We start from the raw sequence: 11,553 nt of genomic DNA, 5'->3' as shown, positions 1-11,553 counted from the left end.
GTGGCCGGTCAACCTGACACCCCCCCACACACACACGCTTCTCGCCCACGCAGCGGTTGGCTTCTGTTACTTCGGCTCGGCTAATATACATCTGGCTCGTTCTAGATTTCCTAACTTCAAAGTGTTCTTTGCAGGTTTAGGACGTTCTCCCTCAAGGTAGCCCTGAAGCTGAAATCTTTAACTTATTCCAAAAGGGAAAGGAACTGACTTGAAGCAAGCGTTTTGCTTGAATGTCAAAATATTGACACTGGAAGCTTAACAATAAAGTGACAAACAGATGAGAGATGTCACACCTCAATATTAATGGAAACATTTCAATGGAAACATTTTGTGGTTGTGTATGCCTTCGATATGCGATACCCAGAAAAATACGGCACCCTTCACTTGATCCTCGAGGGAAAGATTGCAGGCAAGCGGGGTCCAGGCAGAAGAAGAACATCATGGCTTCAAAACTTAAGGGGCTGGTTTGGACAAAACTCAGGTTTGCCAACATGATCGCCAACGTCCGATGACGGATATGGCATAACAACAAGAAGTATAGCTTCGAATCAGTTTTAATTCCGAAGGGATTGACTGCCTAGACAAGTCCCTGCAGGTTTCTTGGCAAGGTTCCGAAAGTGGTATGCCTTTGTCTTCCTTCTAGGGCTGGGGGAGAGGATCTGGCCCAAAACTGCTCAGCTGGCTGGGATCAGAACTTGCAGTCCCTCAGTTTCTAGCCCAGTGCCTTAACCACACCAAACTGGCTCTTCCAACAGATAATATGGTGCTAATACAGTATTAAGCCTGAAAGTTGCATGAAGAAACCAGAGGGAGGATGGGATCATTGTGCTGGAGGTGTTCAAGCAGAGATTCTGTACCTGTTTATCAGGGATACTTTAATTTGGATTAATGAACTAAGTAATGGAGTTGGACACATGACTAAGTTCACAGACATACTTCAAGTCTCTTGGTTCTTAATTTTCTTCATTTGCACAGTACTTGCTAAATCATAAACAATAACTAGGATTAAATCAACCAAACTTAGTAAGTTTTGCAGTTCAACCTCTAGATCTTGAACTAATAAGATTTAAGTGTGCTAGGTGAAATCAGCCAGACGCTCTCCTTTAAACCAGATAGGAGCTACAAAAATTGAGATGACTACTAGATGATAGCAATGCTATACTTTAACCATGCAATGATTACTGACTTAATGGCTTAAGTCTTTGAAATATTCACTTTAAGCAGTTGTTGGGAGACTGACATTGTAGTCTGTTGGTTTACATGAGCTTCTTGGCAGTTTCAAACTGGATCCTTCACTCACAAGCAATTACAATTTTTTTCAGTATTTCCAGGTTATGTCCAAATTGTTCACTTGGGCAATTATTCAAGTTTAAGAACTACTGTGCCACATAGTCCCTCCCTACAGTACACTGCAAGGGTTTTATACTTTATTTTTGTATATTGGTAAATTTTAAATCAATAGGACAATACACAAAGGAGAGGAATTCATAGAAACAATGATCAAAATAGCAGTAGACTTATATACCGCTTCATAGGCCTTTCAGGCCTCTCTAAGCGGTTTACAGAGAGTCAGCATATTGCCCCCAACAATCTGGGTCCTCATTTTACCCACCTCGGAAGGATGGAAGGCTGAGTCAACCCTGAGCCGGTGAGATTTGAACCACTGACCTGCTGATCTAGCAGTAGCCTGCAGTGCTGCATTTAACCACTGCGCCACCTTGGCATCTGAGAAACCTAATCTCTTCATTGTAGGCAGGGGAAAGATCCAGTAACATTGCAGATACTTTTGAATAACAGTGGAATAGCAGGGAGGAAAATTCAAGGATATAGGAATAGAAAGTAAAAATATGGAAGTAGATTTCTTCTTTCCTAAAACCCAATTTGGTCACAAATCAAAGAAAACGAGAAAAAATGTTTCATTCTAAAACTAAAATAAAAGTTTTTTTAAAAACCAGAAAAATATATAAGAATATAATCTGTCTATAACTCCATACAAATTACAGTAAAATCCATGGAATACATATAAAATATCCAAACATCAACAAATTATATATAAGCAATCATTGAAACAAAGAATCACACAATCAATGGTGACAAATCATCCTCTCAAAGGCTCTCCAAAATAAGTTTTTAACAACTTAAGTCCAATAATGTGGGAGGTGATATGTTATATGAACCCAATTGATTATGGTTTATTCTGTTAAATCATAGTTAACACACTATGACTTGACACAATGTGTGAAACTTGTTGCAGTGTACACTAGACTCTGAAACAAACCTCCCTAATTTCAGTGAGTTATGCTCACTTAACTAATGAGCTCAATTTGCAATATTATTTTGCCTCCAATCACTAAACTTGTATTAGGTTTTTAGATATCTATTTTTATCATCCTTGGTTATAAGGGAGATAGCCTTTGACTTAAATAAAATTACAGGTTTCCTTAATCTGATGCTCTCAAGATGTTGGCCATGCAGATTGTGGCTGAAACTGTCTCACATCAGGTTGGGAGACAAAATACTTCCTCTTCCTCTTTATAGGAGAAAGACATACATAAATCTTGGCTCAGTAGGCAATTTTTAAAAAAAACAACAATTATTATATTGTAAATCCAAAAATATTATCAGATACACAATAGCGGCAATATAGGAATATTCATATTTTATACCAATGCCAAATCATTTTAATTGTCATATGTACAATATAATCAAGCACTACTTGATTTTGTAGAGAAAGTGTGTAGTTGAACTTGGAAGATTATACAATCCTTCCATTTTGGAGAACTGTTTGCCAGATGTTGGAAATGCGTATCATAAGTATTTTCTTTTATTTTCTTTCACATATTTCTATTTTACTCCTTTTTGACTTCTGAGGCAAAATATTACAAAAAGAGGTTGCTCTGAAAACTACACTGTTGTTGGATTTATTCAATACTCTTTAACCATAGTTGAGTAACTCATAATTGACTGGTTCACAAATAACAAAAGACATAAACAGAAGACCTATAACTTATAATTCTTAGATTAATTTCTATTTCACAATATGTCATGTTTACATGTAATGTGTATGATATGTGGAACCAATTATATCTTGACATAATATATTTTAGTAGAAGAAAATTATTTTCCATTTATTTTCCTAAAATGCACACAAAATATTCCAACTGTATTTTGCACTGTTTTTCCTATCCAAAGAGCAGTTTCTTTTTTATTCTTCTTTGTGTGTTCTTGCAGAACTCCACAAACAGATGGGTGAATCATAACACAATTATCTTTCCAATTTGTCACATAACCTTATCTTCATATATAACTTGTATATACTTCCTGTTATGTCCACATGCACAAATGTTTTCGTTCATGCAGACATCGCTATCATATTCAGAATTCTTTGGGGAAGGTTTAGTCTTGCTTTCTCCTTGGGGAAAATGAGGTGAAGGAAAATCATCCTATTATCAAGATTTTGTTAACAATTCTGCCTACAGCAATAGGAAAACAATTATCTTCCCAGTACTGAGCTTGTTGCAAAAATAGAGAATTGGGCTTCTTAATTAGGATCACTAGGATCAGGAGGAGGAATTTAATTCAGATGTGGTCCATCCATGGGATGAGCTGGGTTTTAAGTAAGATACTAAAGAACAGGGCGATACAATCAAATTAAGTGCTGTACATTATGATTCTTGTCTTTTTATGTACACTGAGAGCATACGCAGTGTATGCTATTAAAAGCAAGGGTGGGGAACAGAAGCCTCAAGGTCACATGTGGCTTCCAAACCTTGTTTTTCCAAAGTCCCCATTCCTGCTAACCATAATTACAGAAAATCAAAGGTAGGTGAGAGGAAATACATTAAAATGTAATGTAAACCTTTAAATAGGTTGAGATAGTTTTATTCGCTACCTGAAACATAGGAACATAACCCAAGAACAACGGCTAGCTAGTTAAAGAACACCGTTAACTATTCTGCCTCACTGCAGCCTTCCATTTCTTCCAGAATGTAAAATGAGGTTTCCCCTTCGGTTATAGAGGAAAGGAAATTTTAATTACAGTGGATGTTTTGCCGCAAGATTGCTGAACTTAGATATTCAAAATGACAGGAGCAGTCTTTGCTTCCTCAATTTTACTCAGGCTGTTAAAGGCTTATTTATTTGTATAAAAGCAACTTTCACTCAATATATGTATTCCTTTAAGCATAGGGATACATGAGCAACAAATAGAGAGATTTATGTGGGAATGTCAGAATGATGAGGTTCCTCTCTGGATTTGGGGTCAGTAACTCTGCAGGTCTGTAAATAATACCTAGAGTTTTATTTGAGAGTGGAAACGTTTAAGGAGGTCAGGAGGTAAGATTAACCTATTATTGAGTCAAATTGTGTATGAATGATTTAAGAATGCAATAATAAGTTAAACAAATCAGCAAAAAGATGTAGGGGCATACAATTAGCTTTTCATCCACTTGCAAATAAATGGTTTTCCATAAAGATGCAGAGAATAAAGAAAGCCATTAATGAAGTTAGGACATTAGCCATTTGAATGTTAATAAATGTTTTAAACAAATAGAAACAAGTAAATAGCAAGCACTTGAAACAAGTAGTTACAAAAGAAAAGTTTCTATATGGCCATGGGTGGTTAGGTTTCAAGAGGAAGTTGATCAAAGCAGCTAGAGTCAGATACAGCTGTGGTTTGACATTTGGCAGATAATCTATAGGTGATAATAGTAATAACATTAAAATATTAAATTTATAGCCTAGGCAACTAACTCTGGCTGAGATAAAATAGCAACATTAGTCTGTCTTAAGCTTTGTCTTTGTTTTTTGTAATAAAGTTGTACCCCATCACATTTATAATTCTGTTGGACTTCTAGGGAAGAAATGGCAGACTGATGAAAGATGGAGCCAATAACTGCAGTGAATTGAAGAGCTTTTTTCTTTATAATTTCTCTCCAGACAAGGAAAGGACTTGCGATCACCCATAAAAATTCCAAACAGCAACTCCTTGCAATGAGTCTGTCTTCACTAGTTTTAAAGATCTGGGCAACAAGGAGATAGCCATCTTGCTAAAACTTCAGCAACATCTTTGAAATGACACTTCCTTTTCTAATTACTTGAAAACTGCTTGTTAATTTCCTATTTTGCTCTTAGGAACCTTGGAATCAAAAGGTTTTACAGCATTATGTGAGTTTCCTTCAATCCTTAGCAAAAGCAATTTTAACTTTAAGTTTAAGGAATTAACAAAATGGAATAAAAATGAAAAAAGTGATTAAAGTTTTGATATTAGAAAATTACAAACAAATCAAGGATCCAGATAAATTTGAAATATGATTTTGGAATTAATTATAAAAAAATCCTCCTGTAAGAAAATACTTTTTATTTTGATTCTTTTAAAAAAGAATACAATAATGCTTTAAAAAATGGAATTAGATTGGAACTAGAGGGAATTAGAAGTAAATAAGGATTTTAATTAAAGGAGAACAACCTTCAAACTCAATTTAGAATACAATTACAGAATGAAGCAAAGTATTTTAATATTGGACATACTGAAGGATATTTTTGAGCAATGGACCCAGAAGTTAATTTTAATATTGCCTGCCTTTATAGATTATTTGTGTTGAAAAGCTGCCATGGAAGAGGAACAAATTATATTTGGTAAAATCAAGACTGACTTGAAAGTTTTTTTAAAATTGACAAATTAGGAGAATGACATAGAAAAAGATATTATACTGGACTACAAAAGAAACCAAGTGGTGTCTTAATAATTAAAAGGGATATTAAAATATTAAACTAAGAGAGTGTTCTATATGATTCCCTACACTGGATTTATAAAAGGCACTTGTTAAATTTTTGAAGAATTTTGTGAAGAAATGGTTTTAAGATTGTAAAGGAGAAGGAATGTATTGTAAATTTATTTAATCAAAGTCAAAATAGATATGTTTTTATTTCTGGTAATCCTTCATGGACTTTTGTTAACATCCGTGACCCGACAAATGCGCGAACGTCAAAAGTGCGCCGACAAAACCGCAGCGCTAAAACCGCGATGTCAAAAGTGCGCTGACAACAGCGTGCCGACAACAGCGCGCCGACAGAAGCACGATTTAAGTTAAGGTAAGGTTTAGGGTTAGGTTTAGGGTTAGGTTTGGGGTTAGGTTTAGGGTTAGGTTTAGGTTTAGGTTTTGGTTTAGGGTTAGGGTTACAGCGTGCTTCTGTCGGCGCGCTTCTGTCGGCACGCTTCAGCGCTCATTCGTCGGCGCGGTTTTGTCACCGTGGTTTAGTCAGGTGCGCTTTTGTCGTTCGCGCATTTGTGGTGGAACCGTTAACATCAGGACTAAGTTGATGAGGCTTTATAGATTTGTTTACAGATAAGAGATGGGATATAGGAAGAAGGGATTTTTCGTTTTTATTGTATTTTAAGAGGTGATATGTACTAAAATTGTTTATACTTTTTGTTACGAAGGTGGAAGACACTTCTTTATATATTTCTTTTCTTTTTATTTACTATATTCCTATTTCTTCTTTGGATTCTACTTGTCAGGCCCAAGCCCAAAGATGACATATAAAATCAATCTAGTCCAATCCTTTATTGTTTACACATAATGGACATAATCTTGTCAAACTAAAGCTATAACCTTCTAACCTACTAGATATATCCTGAGAGATTCTAGGGTATGGATACCCCAAATCTCCTCCCACATACTCCATCTAGCTCAGGACTGCTGCAATTTCTTAATCTAGGTCTCTTTATAAAATTATCATCCTGTTATTTTTCTTGTTGAGAGTCAATTTGGTGTAATGGTTAAAGCGCCATGTTAGAAACCAGGAGACCAGGAGTTCTAGTCTTCTTTTCAGCATGAAGCTTGCTTGGGGACCTTGTGTCAATCACATTCTCTCAATCCCAAGAAACAGGTAGTGGCAAGTCACTTCTGAAAAACTCTTGCTAAGAAAATGGCACAGAACAGTCCAGGAGTCAATGACAATTTTTGACTCAAAGCTAAAAAATTCATAAGTCACCAATCCATCCTTATTGGTTGATTATAAATACACCGTGTTGTTTTGTTAAATTCTTATTCCAGAAAATTGGTCCTGCCCAATGAAAAGCAAAAAAATAATAATCACAAAACAAAAACAAAAAAGCCTTCTAAATCAAAAAGGCAGAAGGAACCAGCAATTCATGTTTTTAAAAACTTAATTATGGCTGCAAGGGTTGATTCCATGTTCAATTCATTTTAACTGGAACGTCATTTTTGATGTGCCAGGTTAAAAGTGCATGCTTTTAGTTCTCATGCATACACAATATTCTCTAAACACAATCTATTCATTAAAAAAATTGCCATAGAGAATCAAAATTCTTTCTCTCGTGCTTCCATTTTAACTACAACTCAGAGGGGGAAAAACCATTCTCCCAGTCTGGTAACTCCTTCTGAATTACTTGTGTTTATTGCCATTAATAGGGATTTTCTTTTCTTTAAAAAACACCTGGGACTTTCTGTCTGTCCTTTTTGTCCCATTTTAGCACTTTAATGGAGATCAGATCTCAAATCAAATCTAGACAGCATATTAAAAAGCAGAGACATCACCCTGCCAACAAAAATGTGTATAGTCAAGGCTATGGTTTTCCAGTTGCAATGTATGGCTGTGAAGGTTGGACCATAAGAAAGACTGAGCACCAAAGAATTAAGGCCTTTGAACTATGGTGCTGGAGAAGACTCCTGCGGTCCCTTGGACTGCAAGGTGATCAAACAGGTCGGTCCTAGGGGAGATCAACCCTGACTGCTCTTTAGAAGGCCAGATCCTGAAGATTAAACTGAAATACTTTGGCCACCTGATGAGAAGGAAGGACTCACTGGAGAAGAGCTTAATGCAAAAGAAGAAGGGGATGACAGAGAATGAGGTGGCTGGATGGAGTCACTGAAGCAGTAGGCATGAGCTTAAATGGACTCCAGAGGATGGTAAAGAACAGGAAGGCCTGGAGGAAGGTTGCCAATGGGGTTGCGATGGGTCGGACACGACTTCGGAACTAACAACAAGAACTCAGATCAATGGAACACGCAGAGGCACTGTGACATGTTTTCTCTTCTAAATATATGTTTTCATCAAGAACTCAGTCGTATGGAAAACAAATTATTCTTAAAAAAAATTATCCTAAAAACCTGTGCCATTGAAAAATGGCACTCTCAATCTTGCACCCTGAACATGTAGAGATACTTAATAAAACCTTGCTGCAAATGCAAAGGATTGAATTTGTTATTTGTATTAAAAAAAAACCTTGAAAAGGGTATATGGGTGAGACAGCTCCCACTGGTTTTCTCTGGAATAGTACTGTGTCCCATCTTTTTCCACCTCTTCCTTGTAACCTTCAATTAATATATGAGGCAAGAGACAGACATGGTAGTAGCAAATCTTACAAAATCTGGAGGAGGGAAAGGCGGAAGCAAATAGGAGCAATTAAAACATGCTCTTCAAACAAAGAAAAATAAATAATAGAAGAGGAATAGAAACCTTGACTTCTCACAAAATTCATACAAAACTCACAAAGACCAGATTAAATGGTGAATGTGATGATGGCCAATGCCTGCACTCACCACAGAAAAAAGTCCAACTTTTTAAAGAGACAACATATAATTTCCAAACCTTTTCTGTGTATTCAATAGGTTCTCACACTGATATTTTGTTTTATGCACTTCGCACACACCTTTATAGAGATAAATACAGACAAACAAAGAAGCAAACTCACCAATGCCTTAGCACAACTTCCACACTTGTGTTTGCATTGAAACTATAACAATCTAAAAAATTCTTCCTCCCTACTTTGCAACTGAAACAAAAAACTGTTCACGTGGAATCCAATTGAGAGGGAGACAGTTAAACAAAACATGATGTTTTATTAATTATATATGTAATGTATCATGATAGTATTTGCTTCATATTAGTTTTGATGGGTTTCAATTGTAGACGTGCAGTAGTGCAACAAAAAACTGCTATAATTTTAAAAAAGCATCTTCTAAACTTCTTCAAAGTTCTTTCAATGTGTGCTGTAAAATGCATCATTAGAACTCTGAACAATGATACTTCTTTGAAGACTCTTAATCAGATTAATTTTGCTCCTTGACCAAATTAAAAGGAAAAGGTCTGGAGGCAATGATATAATCAATTGCTGAATTGAAGGAGCATATTTCATTCAAATGTTGTGGCCAGAAATTAAAGTAGCCCAGTTTTATGTTATTGTATATTCTTTCTCTCTCTCTCTCTCCCTCCCCGCCATCTCTCCTTCAGAAGTTTTAGTTGACAATTTTGTCCAATTTATTATAATTATTGAAAAGCCTCTGCCAATTTTTCTTTAAGTAATGTTATCTTTTGATTTTGAAAAAGAACAGTCCAGCTGCTTCTGTGGGAGTGTTGGCTGCTTTCAGTTGTGCTAGCTTTTCATGGGGTTTGTGTGTGTGTGTGTGTGTGTGTGTGATTTCATTATCTGCAGTCTAGTTGATTTATTTTTTTACAAAGTGGGAAACTTATGAGGCTTTATCTCATGTGCTCATACATTCCTTTTTGACTTGATCTGCTGTCAGAGATGAATACAACTCCTTCTCCAACTGGCCTTCACCCCTTGTTTTGCAGATGGAAGCGCCTGCATAATTGCAGGTTTTGCACTTCCACTCATTGTCCTCAGATATATTCCTGAAGGCAAAAGATTGGAGCTAGGTCACCCTTATCTCTTCAAATAGATGAGGCTAGCAGATCAAGGGAAGAGGTGAAGAGCAAAGTTTTTAAATAAAACATCTAGGTTTGCACTCAGATTGCCCTCAGCAGTCTTGAGTCAAAAGGAGACTCACTGCCACCACCTCTCCTCCCATGAAAGGCATCCAATGTATTTGTCAATTTTCCTATGCACAGTATGACCCCTCAGTTTTACTATTTCCTTTGCTCCATGTATTTAACCGTTCCCAGCCCAAACCAGTGTTTCATAAACTTTGGAGCCTCCTGCACAATTCCCCGAGACTGCAAATTTCTCATTTGCATTCCTCCCAGAGATTCTTACATTTCTCCTTCAGATTATCTGCAAGGTTTCTATCCACATTGGGATTTGGACAGTATTCTTGGTTGGCCTTCCCTTTTCATTTCCTGTGTTGATTATTGTGGTCCTTATATTCATGTCTCAGTTTGTTTCTGACCAGGGAGGAAAAGAATTGGGGACAGTCTTTGTTCGACACAGAAAGATCATAGTTACAAAGATCATTCAAAGCCAAATTCCCCTTTCCTTTCCAATGACCTTCAGTCATTGCTCAGTTGAGCTCACAACAGAGCAGCAGCAGCTAAGAATTGGAATGGAAGGGACCATATTCAACAAATCTCTCTAGCTAAAATAGACTTTTAGACCCAAATTGTTGTCTTACACCAAGGGTATCAAACTGAATTTCATTGAGGGCCATATCAGGGTTGTGTTTGACCTTGGGGGGCTGGGGTGGGTGTGGGCAGCTCAATGTCACTTGTGTCGGGAGTGGCCCGAGCACTCTGCCAGCAAAAATGGCCTCCTGCAACCTTCTGCCACCGAAAATGGAGCTTGGGAGGGCCACACGCAGCCCTCCTAAACTCATTCTCACTGGCAGAGGCACTGCGGGTCAGTCCTTTGCTGTTTTCAGGGCGGCCCTGCGGGCTAGATCTAAGCACTCTGAAGGCTGAATCTGGTCCTCGGGCCTCGAGTTTGACAATCTTGCCTTACACAAACTCCTAAACAGTGCCCTTATGTGGCAGTGGAAATGCACATAGACGCAATCTCACAAAACTCACCCTATGGGGTGCCGCAGGTGTTGCTCCTGATTGCAGTTCAAAGATTGTGAATCTCATTCTAACACCAGTTTCTATAGAATCAAACACAGGAAACCACGCCCTCTGCAAACAATTAACGCTCACTGCAGTTATTATTTATTCAGTGTACACTGGAGGAATTTCCCTCCAGAAAATAGTGGGAGGGATTCTTACAGACTAAAGGATGCACTCATAAATACATTTCAGGAAAGAAGGAAAAATTACAGTCATAGATATACATAGGTGATAGATAATGTAAGCATAAATATTCATAATCAGTAAGCCTCAAGTTAATTATTCGTTCATTTTCTGCTATTATCCTCAAGAAAGAGTTACAGCTAATCCTCAACTTACAGCAGTTCATTTAGTGACTATTCAAAATTATGACATCACTGAAAGAAGCGACTTATGACCTTTTTCACACTTAAGATCATTGCAGCATCCCCATGGTCACATGATCAAATTTCAGATGCTTGGCAACTAATTCATTTTTACGACAGTTGCAGTATCCAGGCGGGTTATGTGATCACATTTGCAACCTCCTGTCAAGCAAAGTCAATGGGGAAAACTAGTTTCACTTAACAACTGTGTTATGAACTTACCAGCTGAAGAGGTTCACTTAAAAACTATGGCAATAAAAGTCATAAAATGGGGCAAAACTCACTAACAAATGCTTCACTTAGCAACAGAAATTTTGGGCTCAATAGTGGTTGTAAGTGGAGGGCTACCTATAGTTGTCTTAATAAAAAGAAAATATCAGTTGCA

This window comes from Thamnophis elegans, chromosome 2 (genome assembly GCF_009769535.1).
Source record: "Thamnophis elegans isolate rThaEle1 chromosome 2, rThaEle1.pri, whole genome shotgun sequence".
NCBI lineage: Eukaryota > Metazoa > Chordata > Lepidosauria > Squamata > Colubridae > Thamnophis > Thamnophis elegans.
The sequence above is the reverse complement of the archived record's forward strand: the minus strand, read 5'-3'. Positions refer to the sequence as shown.